The sequence below is a fragment of the Staurois parvus genome, unplaced genomic scaffold, assembly GCF_062004578.1.
Source record: "Staurois parvus isolate SC_StPar_1 unplaced genomic scaffold, SC_StPar_1.0 ptg000120l, whole genome shotgun sequence".
NCBI lineage: Eukaryota > Metazoa > Chordata > Amphibia > Anura > Ranidae > Staurois > Staurois parvus.
In genome coordinates this window covers 1,875,093-1,886,502 of record NW_028317916.1, presented here as the reverse complement: position 1 = coordinate 1,886,502, position 11,410 = coordinate 1,875,093, and positions in this window count along the sequence as shown.

Genomic DNA, 11,410 nt, shown 5'->3' with positions numbered 1-11,410 from the left:
TCAGTGTCAGTGGGGGGGAGGAATAGTGCCCCGTTGTTGGTATCAGTGTGTGGGGGGGAATAGTGCCCCGTCGTTGGTGTCAGTGGGGGGGGGGATAGTGCCCCATCGTTGGTGTCAGTGGGAGGAATAATGAGGAATATCATTAGTATCAGTGACACCAATGATGGGGCACGATTCCTCCCACTGACACCAATGACACTTAACTTGCTGACCCCTGTTCCAGCATGGTGCTGCTGCAGCAGCACCATCTGCACGGCACACTTACCTGTCAGCTGTCCTTCACTCCGGCCTCTCCCTCACTTGATATTCGCGGGGCCGCTCGGCTCCTCGTGTGTGCCTTTCCTGAGCTACAGTTCTGGCGCACAATCACTGGTGAGGAGGCGGAGCCGAGTGGCAGCGCGAACATCGAGTGAGGGAGTGGCCGGAGTGAATGAAGGAGCAGAGCTTCCTGGACTGGATCGTCGTGGGACTGGGACACGGAGCCAGGTAAGATACAGCAGCCCCCTGCCCGCCCCTGTACTTAGTGTCCCTTCCTCGTGGCAAATACCCCCTGCCGACGGGACGGATAAATGTCCTCGGCGGGCCGCATGTGGCCCGCGGACTGTAGTTTGAGGACCCCTGTAGAAAGCAATCCTGCTCCTTGCCAGTGCAAATATCAGCTGGATCAGTCTCAACTGATGGCCTATAGAAAGGTGGCTTATTACCAAGGCAAACATCTCATGATGGGTAAAAGCAAAGAGCTCTCTCAAGAACTCCGCAACCTTATTGTTGCAAAACATACTGATGAAATTGGTTACAGAAGGATTTCTAAACTTCTGAATGTTCCACTGAGCATTGTTGAGGCCATAATCCAGAAGTGGAAAGAACATAATTTCACCATAAACTGGCCTCGACCAGGTGCTCCTCGCAAGATTTCTGACAGAGGAATGAAAATAATTATCAGAAGAGTTGTCCAAAAGCCAAAGACTGCTTGTGGAGAGCTTCAGAAAGACCTGGAATTATCAGGTACAATTGTTTCAAAGAAAACAAACAATGCACTCAACCGCCATAGCCTGTATGCACGCTCACCACGCAAGACTCCATTGCTGACGGAAATGCACGTTGATGCTTGTTTCAAGTTTACTGCACAACATTTAGACAAGCCTGTGAAATACTGTGAGAATATAGTCTGGTCAGATGAGACCAAAATTGAACTCTTTGGATGCCATAATACACCATGTTTGGAGGTCAAATGGCACTGCACATCACCCCAAAACACCATACCAACAGTGAAGTTTGGAGGTGGGAACATCATGGTGTGGGGCTGTTTTTCAGCATATGGTACTGGTAAACTTCATCGCATTGAAGGAAGGATGAATGGAAAAATGTACCAAGACATTCTTGATAAAAATCTGCTGACTTCTACCAGGATGATGATGAAACGAGGGTGGACCTTTAAGCAAGACAATGATCCCAAACACAAAGCCAAGGAAACTCTCAATTGGTTTCAAGGAAAGAAAATAAACCTGCTAGAATGGCCCAGCCAATCACCTGACTTGAATCCAACAGAAAAATCTATGAAAAAGAACTAAAGATCAGAGTTCATAGAAGAGGCCCTCAGAACATTTAAGATTTGAAGACGGTTTATGTGAAAGAATGGGCCAAAATCACACCTGAACAATGCATGCAACTAGTTTCTCCATACAGGAGGCGACTTGAAGCTGTCATTACCAACAAAGGATTTTGTGAAAAGTATTAAATAAATTTCAGTTAGCGTGTTCAATACTTTTTCCCTGTGTCATTCCATTTTATTACACATAACTTAATTTCTGAACTTATTTTTTTGGTTTCTTTGTATGCATGGATTGTTACAGACATGTGGAAAAAATTTCATGTCACTAGCACCTTTAGAAATATATTTACTGAGAAAAATTGTGATGGGTTCAATACTTATTTTGGCCACTGTATGAGGAGTGTGCTTTAAAGCCGTTGTTGAGGCTCAAGGTTTTTTTACCTTCATGCATTCTTTGCATGAAGGTAAAAAACCTTCTGTGTGCAGCATGCTCCCCAGCCCTCCCTAATACTTACCAGAGTCCCATCGAGATCCAGCGATATGCACAACAGCCTCGGCTGTCTCGGGTCTCTGCCTCGTCATTGGCTGAGTCAGCAAGCGGGAGCCATTGGCTCCCACTGCTGTCAATCACAGCCAGTCAGCCAATGAGGAGAGGCGGCGGGGCCAAGCCACAGCTCTGTGAGTGAATGAACACACAGAGCAACAGGTGCCTCCATAGCAAGCTTCTTGCTATGGTGGCACCCAACAGAAAGGAGAAGCCAGGAGAGCCTTTGGGGCACCAGAGAAGAGGAGAATCCAGGCTGCTCTGTGCAAAACCACTAAAAAAACCAGGTAAGGATAGACATTTTTTTTTTCTGTAAAATAACAAACAAGTAACCTCTAGTATCGCCTTAAGTACAGAGTGCAGGGTTCAGGTGTGTGCTACATACAGAGTGCAGGGTTCAGGCGTGCACTACATACAGAGTGCAATTTTCAGGGGTGAACTGCGTACATAGTGCAGAGTACGGGGTGCCTCCTTTTCCCCCCCAATCACCCCTTCTCCCAATACAGTGCTCTACTTCCACCCCTAAATCCTCCTCCTTGACAGCATCTCAGAGAACTGTGGCTGCAGAAGAGCAGGATAGGTTACTCATGAGCAGTGTAGCTGCTGGGCCCGGGCTTTGAGAGCTATTGTTGCCAGAGAAGCACCAGGTTCTAGCTACCTATCTATGCAGAGAGGCGGCAGATGTAGCACAGTTGAGATCACTCCACAGCCAGAATTGGCAAATGCAACTTTCTGCTCCTTCTGCCCTGGCTCCAGCCTGCTTCTAGTTAAAAATAATCCCAACTGCCTCTAAACTCTGCCTGGATAAGTGGCTGCAGGTGCTGCATAAAGCTGTCAGGGGGTTATTTCTTACACTTGCTGAGCCTAGACTAACCTGCCTGAAAAAAAGGACTCATTTTTACGAACATAAAATTTCTCAAATGGAGAAAACGGTCAGTAAATTTACTGAAGGTTGGCAATCTTGCCTGAGCCCTTCCTCAGTTTAATGCTGTGCCTCATCTGCAGCGGCTCTCCTCTCACTTCCTGTTCTCACAGGCTTTGCTGAGGCTGCAGGAGCCATTTGCACCCCACTGCTGTCAGTCAAATCCTTATTTCCCCAATAATATAGTGTCCCTAAAAATGCAGTGTTAGCAGGATCAGCCCCTATCACTGCCAGCACTTGCATTTAGTCCCCCCCCCCCCCCAAGAGCAGTGCCACCTCTGATAAATTGTCCGCATAACTGCAGTTTAAGCAAGATCAAACCTGAACTCTGCTAACACTAGCAGTTCATTTTATTTCTAGCATGCAAGCAGCCCCTCATTGCTAGCCAGGAGCTCTTTTTCCACCCCTTGACTTTTTTGGGCTGTTTTTCATTGAGCTGCATTATGTTTTTCATAATTTGATTGTAGACCAAAGTAATGTTTATGCTCAACAGTGCATGGCCGCTAACCCAAATTAATACCTTTCCAGGCTATTCGAGTAGAAACATATCACAGTTTCGGAATTTAAAACTTTTTTGGGGCCTAACTCTTAACATGGGCATTATAAAAAAGAATGAATCGCAGCCATAGTGGTTCACAGACCCAATTCATCATATAACCATGTTCTCTGCTGCAAATGCCAGGAAAAGATATGAGGTAATCATGAGTTTTATGCACTTCAGTGACAATAACCTATGTCATCCCCTGGGCGATCCTGACTATGATTGGCTCCACAAAATTTTAGCCCCTCATAAATGACCTGTCCTAGAAATTTGCATCTGTGTATATGTCCCAACAAAATATCTGCATAGACAAGTCCCTTGTACGTTTTACTGGCAAGCTTGCAGTCAAGCAATCTCTCCCCAGCAAGTGTGCCTTATATGGAGCAAAAATGGATAAGCTCTGTGAGAGATCCACAGGCTATCCATACCACTTTAGGGAAAAGAAAGTAAAGCCCCCCAGATGTCCAGACTACATGTGGAGCAGTGGTAAGATAGTGTGGGACAGGATGTCACCCTTATTTCGTATGGGGTACCATTTGTACATGGACAACGTTTATGCAAGCTTGCCACTTGTTAGGTATTAGTTCCTTCACAAATTGGCTGCTGTGGCACCATGTGACCTAATCGCAGGCTCTTCCCCCAGTGGCTTGTTAAAAAAAAAGCCTGCTTGCAGAATGCAGAACTACTAGCAGTGAAATGGAAGGACAAACAGGATATATTCATCCTGTCTTCCATTCACCCAAACACGATGGTCCAAATTCACAGGTCACCTGGTGTTGATGAAAAGCCTCTCTGCATCCACGATTATAATCTAAGTATGGGAGGTGTAGACTTCAACAACCAAATGATGAAGCCGTATTTAGCCTTCCGTAGAGCTAGACACTGATACAAAATAAAGTGTATATTTATTTAAATTGACTCTGTACAATGCCTTTGTTATTTAACAAAGCTACTGGAAGAACTGGATCCTTGCTAAAATTTCAGGAAGCAGCCCTTTTGTATCTAGAAGGCGCTGTGGCCCAAAGCCCAAATCTATATGCAGTTAGCTGGCTGCATGAGAGGCATTTTCTAGATGTCCTCTCACCCACCAAAGCACAAAAGTCACCTTAAAAAGGATGTGTCTGTGGTAAATGCAGAATAATTTTTAATACGTTCTTCTCTTCTGCCCTGGCTAACCTGACCTCTGCCTCAATGACTGCTCCCTTTGCTACTACACGGTAGTGGACTATTAGTCTAGGGTACAGCATGGCACAGTATTGGGGTCCACACAATACTGCACAAGTAGGGTCTCTAAAGGTGTTAGGTAGTCAGGAAACGGTCTATCACATTTTGAAACCCTAAATCAAAGGCTGGAAAGGTTGTTGTTTTGGAGCAATCCTTTACAAAGAAAGCCCTCAGGGGTCTCCCATGGTTATTTTAAAAACACCCTTAAGGCATTACTCCACCATCCAGTGATTGGCACTACCCTCAAACTTTTGCAAAGAAACAGGCTGACCATCCTTTCAGGCCACATGGAATCGTGTATGACTCTGGTGCTGGGCCACCCTAGGTCCCACCCCCCCAAGCCTCAAAGAGCAGACCTTTTTCTCTCTCATTCCCAGACAGCTTACAGGCTTCATCACTTCAGGCTTAGTAACCAGGTACAGTCCTTGTCTGCAGTGCAAAATAGATTTGATCCCCCTGCCCTTTTGGCAGGCCATGCAATGCACCACTGCCTCTTCCAATTGCAGAATACACATCAATTTATACCTGTTATACACTGTTTGAATCCTTGTGTATAGAAAAAGAACCGATACCACATGGCTTATCTCACTCGTTTCAAATCCACTTCCTACCCCCAGAAGCCTCTCCCCGACGTGTCTTGCCAAATGGGAACAAGACTTGAACATAACTTTCACAGTTCCACAAAAAAAAAAAAAAGATAGGATCCTTCAAATGAGCCACATGGCCTCCATTTCAAGCTCCAACACTTCATAAGTCCCAGCAACACTTCATAAACTTTTTCTACAATGCCACTCCATGTGTTGGAGATGCCATAGGGAGAAAGTCATACTTTGGTCTTGCCCTAAGATTACTTCTTTCTGGAACCAGGTGAAACAGCTAAATTCAATGTCTTTGAAGAGATATAAACTCTTCCAACTAATTGATCAACATATGGATCCATTAAATTGGTCTATGGCTAACCAAGATCAACTAAATTTACATGATGAAGAAATTGATGGCTGCGGTCTAAAATAACGAAGAACAATTTCGCAAGCGGCTCTACTGGACCCATTTTACGTTCTCCATGAACTTCCAGTCCCTACAGTTTTACCCGGGACAAGTGCATACTGCACAGTAACGTAATTGATACGTCATGCTTAAAGTTGAGAGCCTACACTTGTCTCTTATTCCCACCCCCTCCCTTTTTTTTCTTCTCCCATTCTCTCTCTCCCTTGAGTCCATGGAAGATTTTATTTTTGTCAGAACTTTTTGGAAAATGCCAAAAATAAATATTTTTTAAAACACAGTTGTCACTGTAATGAGATATTTATCACACATACCATGGGTATACATGGCATTACACCCCAAAACACATTCTGCTACCTCTCCTGATTATGGGGATACCACGTGTGAGACATTTTTTGGCAGCCTAACCTTGTACAGGGGCCCAAAATCCAATGAACACCAAAATACTCACCATGCATCTTATCAAATACATTGGAGTGTCTACTGTCCAAAAAGGGTCATTTGGTGGTGTTTTTACTATCCTGGCATTGTAGGGCCTCAAGAAACTGTGATAGGGAGTCAGGAAATCAAATGTGCACGTTACTCCCTATAAAAGCCTGAAGGTGCTCATTGGATTTTGGGTTCAACTAGGCTCCCAAAAAAGTCTCACACGTGGTATCCCCATATTCAGGAGAAGTAGCAGAATGTGTTTTGGGGTTTAATGCCATGTAAACCTATGACGTGTGAGAAAAACTGTGCTCAAAAAAAAAAAAAAAAAAAAAAAAAAAAAAAAAAAAAAAAAGCAGCGCAGTCCTATGGTGAGATTCAAAAAAAAAAAAGGATTACTGCTAGAACATTAACCAGTGCTTTTTACTACACCTCTCAACAATTGTTCAGTATGTAAAATGCAGCGCAATCACATAAAATGAACATAAAGTAAATAAAATCAACAAAACAAAGTCTCATCTACAATCTCCTCTTAAGCATCCATAAAAACCCACCACCAATGTGCTGTAATAATAATAATAATAATCTCTTCAGTTCCTCCGAACTCTAGGTGATAAATGCATCCATCCAATACACTAACCTTTAATTGACCTCAATATGAATCAAGGTCTCAATGCGCTTATTGCTCCACCATGGGCAATAGTGCTCTCTGTATAGTACTCTTATTAAAAAGTTCCTCTATGGGTAAACTCCTATTAAAAGCACTTGCTTTTTTAATGCGAGTTTACCCATTGAGGATGGATGCTTAAGAGGAGATTGTAGATGGGACTTATATATATATTTTGTTGATTATAATTACTTTATGTTACTTTATGTGATTGCGCTGCATTTTACATATTGCGTAAGTGTGTGAAAAATATTTCAGTAAAAGTGACACATGTGTAAAGATTTTTATTGTTTTCATTTTCCAAAAACTTGAGGAAAAAATAAGATCTTCCAAAGACTCAACATGTCTCTCAGCAAATACCTTGGGTTGTCTACTTTTTGAAAAGGGGACATTTAGCGGATTGTTTGTACTGTCCTGGGATTTCAGGGCCTTCGAAGCTATGATAGGTAGTCGGGAATTGAAATTAGGAAATCACGCCCTTTGAAAGCCTGAAGGTGGTCATTAGGTTTTGGCCCCCATATGGCTCCCAAAAAGTCTCACACTTGGGATGTCTCCAAACTCAGGAGAAGCAGCAGAATGTGTTTTGAGGTGTAATTCCGCATATACCCATGGCATGTGTGAGAAATATCTCCCTAAAGTGACAACTTTGTGTAACAAAAAAAAAAAAAAAAAGAAAGACTTTTTTTTTCTCTTGAAACAAAACAAATGTGTTGCACTGGAACTTGTGTAAACAACATCAAATATAAATAAATCAATGTTTTGTGTGAATCAATATAAAGGAGTGAATCAAAAAATTTAAATACAATAAATACAAATTTAATTACATAAAAATAATCATAAAGTAAAAAAGTGCTAAAATATCACACAATAAACACAAATAAAAATTAAATTGCTCATAAAGTTAAAAAGTGCTAAATTATATAACAAGCACCACAAGTACAAAGGTGCAAAGAAATATTGTTCCACAACGACAATATATAGAACAGTCCCTCCAAGGTACGCATCATACAAAACTTGAGATCAGTGAATGCCAGTATCTTCCACACCTCTGTGCATGCATAATGGAGGCCTACCAGATGCACTGACCCCTAAGAGAAAGGTCAGCAAGCACTTTATTTAGTATACCAAAGTGGATGTGTCATACGTCAGACCAGACAACAGCATCTCAGACCGCTATACAGATGGCCACAAATATGGATGTACATAAGGTCATAGGGGAATAAAACATATGCTTCTCATAGTGTAGATGCTAAAAATCACCATTTATTTAGAAAGAATTGCACTTACAGACAACAGGAAAACATAGGCATTGCAATATATTCACCAAGCCATGTGGAAGGCTATACTTCCGGTAAAACAGTACGCAGTGGCTTTACAGGGGAGGCTCCGCCCGACACGTTGCATGTTTACTGGTGTGTTTGGGGTCGTTGTCTTGTTGGAACACCCATTTCAAGGGCATTTCCTCTTCAGCATAAGGCAGCATGACCTCTTCAAGTATTCTGATGTATTCAAACTGATCCATGATCCATGTGATAAATAGGCCCAACACTGTAGTATGAGAAACATCCCCATATCATGATGCTTGTGCAACCATGCTTCACTGTCTTCACAGTGTACTGTGGCTTGAATTCAGTGTTTGGGGGTCGTCTGACAATCTGTCTCCGGCCACTAGACCCAAAAAGAACAATCTTACTTTCATCAGTCCACAAAATGTTGCGCCATTTCTCTTTAGGCCAGTCAATGTGCTCTTTGGCAAATTGTAACCTCTTCAGCACGTCTTTTTTTCAACAGTGGGACTTTGCGGGGGCTTCTTGCAGATAGCTTGGCTTCACATAGGCGTCTTCTAATTGTAACAGTACTCACAGGTAACTTTAGACCTTCTTTGATCTTCCTGGAGCTGATTGTTGGCCGAGTCCTTGCCATTTTGGCTATTCTTCTATCCATTCGAATGGTAGTTTTTTGCTTTCTTCCACATCTTTCAGGTTTTGGTTGCAATTTTAAAGCATTTGCGATCATTTTAGCTGAGCAGCCTATCATTTTCTGCACTATTATTTAATAAAGTTCATGTTTAAAAAACGTATTGCACCATTATATTTCTTCTTGATTCCCCGAGTATTGCCACTATTTATGGAGAGAGAGAATGAGCATTTGACATCAGAGTTTTTTCCATCCATGCTGATTGGCTGTTGCAGTACATTGCTCCCAAACCTTGGAATCTCAACAGATCATCGCTCCCAGAGCAATAGCGATTATGCTGATTTATAATTTAATCAGCACATAGCTCTGGTGAGTTTAATTCATTCGGTGGTGGATTTTCTTCACGGTGTCAATTGCTTACAAAAGATTTCAGTATTGTCACTTTTTGGTGGTTGGACTTTATACAAAAATTGTGGACATTATTTTTGTACTTATTAATTTGCATATATTAATTTACATATTGTTTGAGATTATTTGATGCTTTATTACTAGCGCATTCCTTTAGTTATATTTGTTAGAGATATACTGTCAGCCGATTGGACGGCACTTCACAGTGCAGATGGACAATGCTCCAAAAACACTGCAAAAGCAACCCAGGACCTTTTGAAGGAAAGCAAGTGGAATATTCTGATCTCCCCTGATATTCTAACCTCACCTGATCTCAACCCAACTGAGCATGCAGTTCACTTGCTGAAGGCAAAATTAAAGGCAGAAAGATCCACAAAGAACAACTGAAGACAGCTGCAGTTAGAGCCTGGCAAAGCATCATAAAGGAGGAAACCCAGTCTTTGGTAATGTCCATGGGTTCCAGACTTAAGGCAGTCATTGCCAGTCAAGGATTCTCAACAAAATATTAAAAATTAACATTTTATTTATGATTATATTCATTTGTCCAATTACATTTGAGCCCCTGAAAATGGAGGGACTGTGTGTAAATATGGTTGCAGTTCCTAAAATTTGTACTTGATATTTATGTTTAACCCCTTGAATTAAAGCTGAATTCTGCAAATTCATTAGGATTGTTTCGTTTTAATTTATTCTGGTGGAATATGGAACCAAAAGTATGAAAATTGTGCCTGTGTCATATATATATATATATATATATATATATATATATGGACCTAACTGTAGGTCCGTCTTTCAGTTTTGCAGACAGACGTGATCAGAAGCTCCGTGCAGCCCTATGGACAGATGGACTTGTGTCTGGTTACACCTGCTTACCCGAGTCTGTCTTGTTCTGAGAGAAAATAAAACAGAAGAGGACTGTAGCCTTTTCTGTTTCTGGACTTAGTATGATGTCATGATATGATCTATCACATTTGAGGGTCTATCCCTGGCTGAATGGGCCTGTGAAGTGAACCAGATAGAATATGTGGAACGTATGATTGCATGGAATGATGACAAGTCTGAATGCTATAACCTCCTGCAGACAGTGTGGTCCCACTTCAGATATTCCTCTGCTTTTGACTCATCTGTCTCTGCAAAAACAAGATTCTGGTTGCTCCAGTGCCTTCCTACTTGTGCTGGCCATTCTTGTCCTTCCCCTTATCCTTTTTTTTTTGTTTCCTCTTTTCCTGCCTCTTTAATCTGCTTTTTTTCTTTTCTGTACGTTATTTTATATTATGCATTAGCACAATTCCAACTTCCAATGATATTAATGCAAATGTATCCTTATTTACTATGGATGTACTGTATAAATTAGGTCTTCTGCCTACTGAATTCCTGCATTTTCCTAATGATACTTCTACCATACTTGTGTCAAACTTAATGCAAATATTGCATGTTTAGATGCAACGCACTTGACATATACCTTCTTAGCAATGACCACTCTTACTTTTACATTATGCTGTATTCTAAATTATTCAACATGGGTGCCCTGCTATAAATGAACATTTTGCCACCTATGTACATCTTGCCACCTATAGACCTATCACAGGTCACAGGCTTTGTATTGCAGGCTGTATGTGGCACTTGAGGTCTTAGAGTATGGGAAAACACCCATAATTTTATGTTGCACATACCCTTCACTGTGTTAGGATGTTTTCAAGGGAAACTATGCACTGAATTCATATATACATATTTTTTAAAAGAAAATACTAAATAAAAAAAAAAGGAAAACAGCGCTGCTTTTTACTTCTGTAACCATTTCCCTTCTGGAGCATTTTTTTTCATTTTTAACAAGTTAAAATTTGCATGTTTGGCTAGCAAATGAGTTAAAACCCCAGAATTTATATTTTCTGAAAGTAGAAGTCCTGTAGAATAATAAAAAAAAAAATGGTAGCGGATATTTGCACTATTTATAAAATCAATATTTTGAGGAAAAAATACACTAAATGAATTGTATTGCGCACAAATACAATCTGCAATTTTTTTGTACAAAATAAAATATGAGGTTGTGCTGAATAAATAGATGCCAAACGAGTCTCAAAACTGTGTTTGCACACAAAACGGTGAAAAATTAAGGTACCCAAAATTATGAATAAGCAACTCTTTAGCCCTTAACCATTTATCAACTGCCAACAGTACCTTTTCTGCTGGCAGGTGGCTCCCCC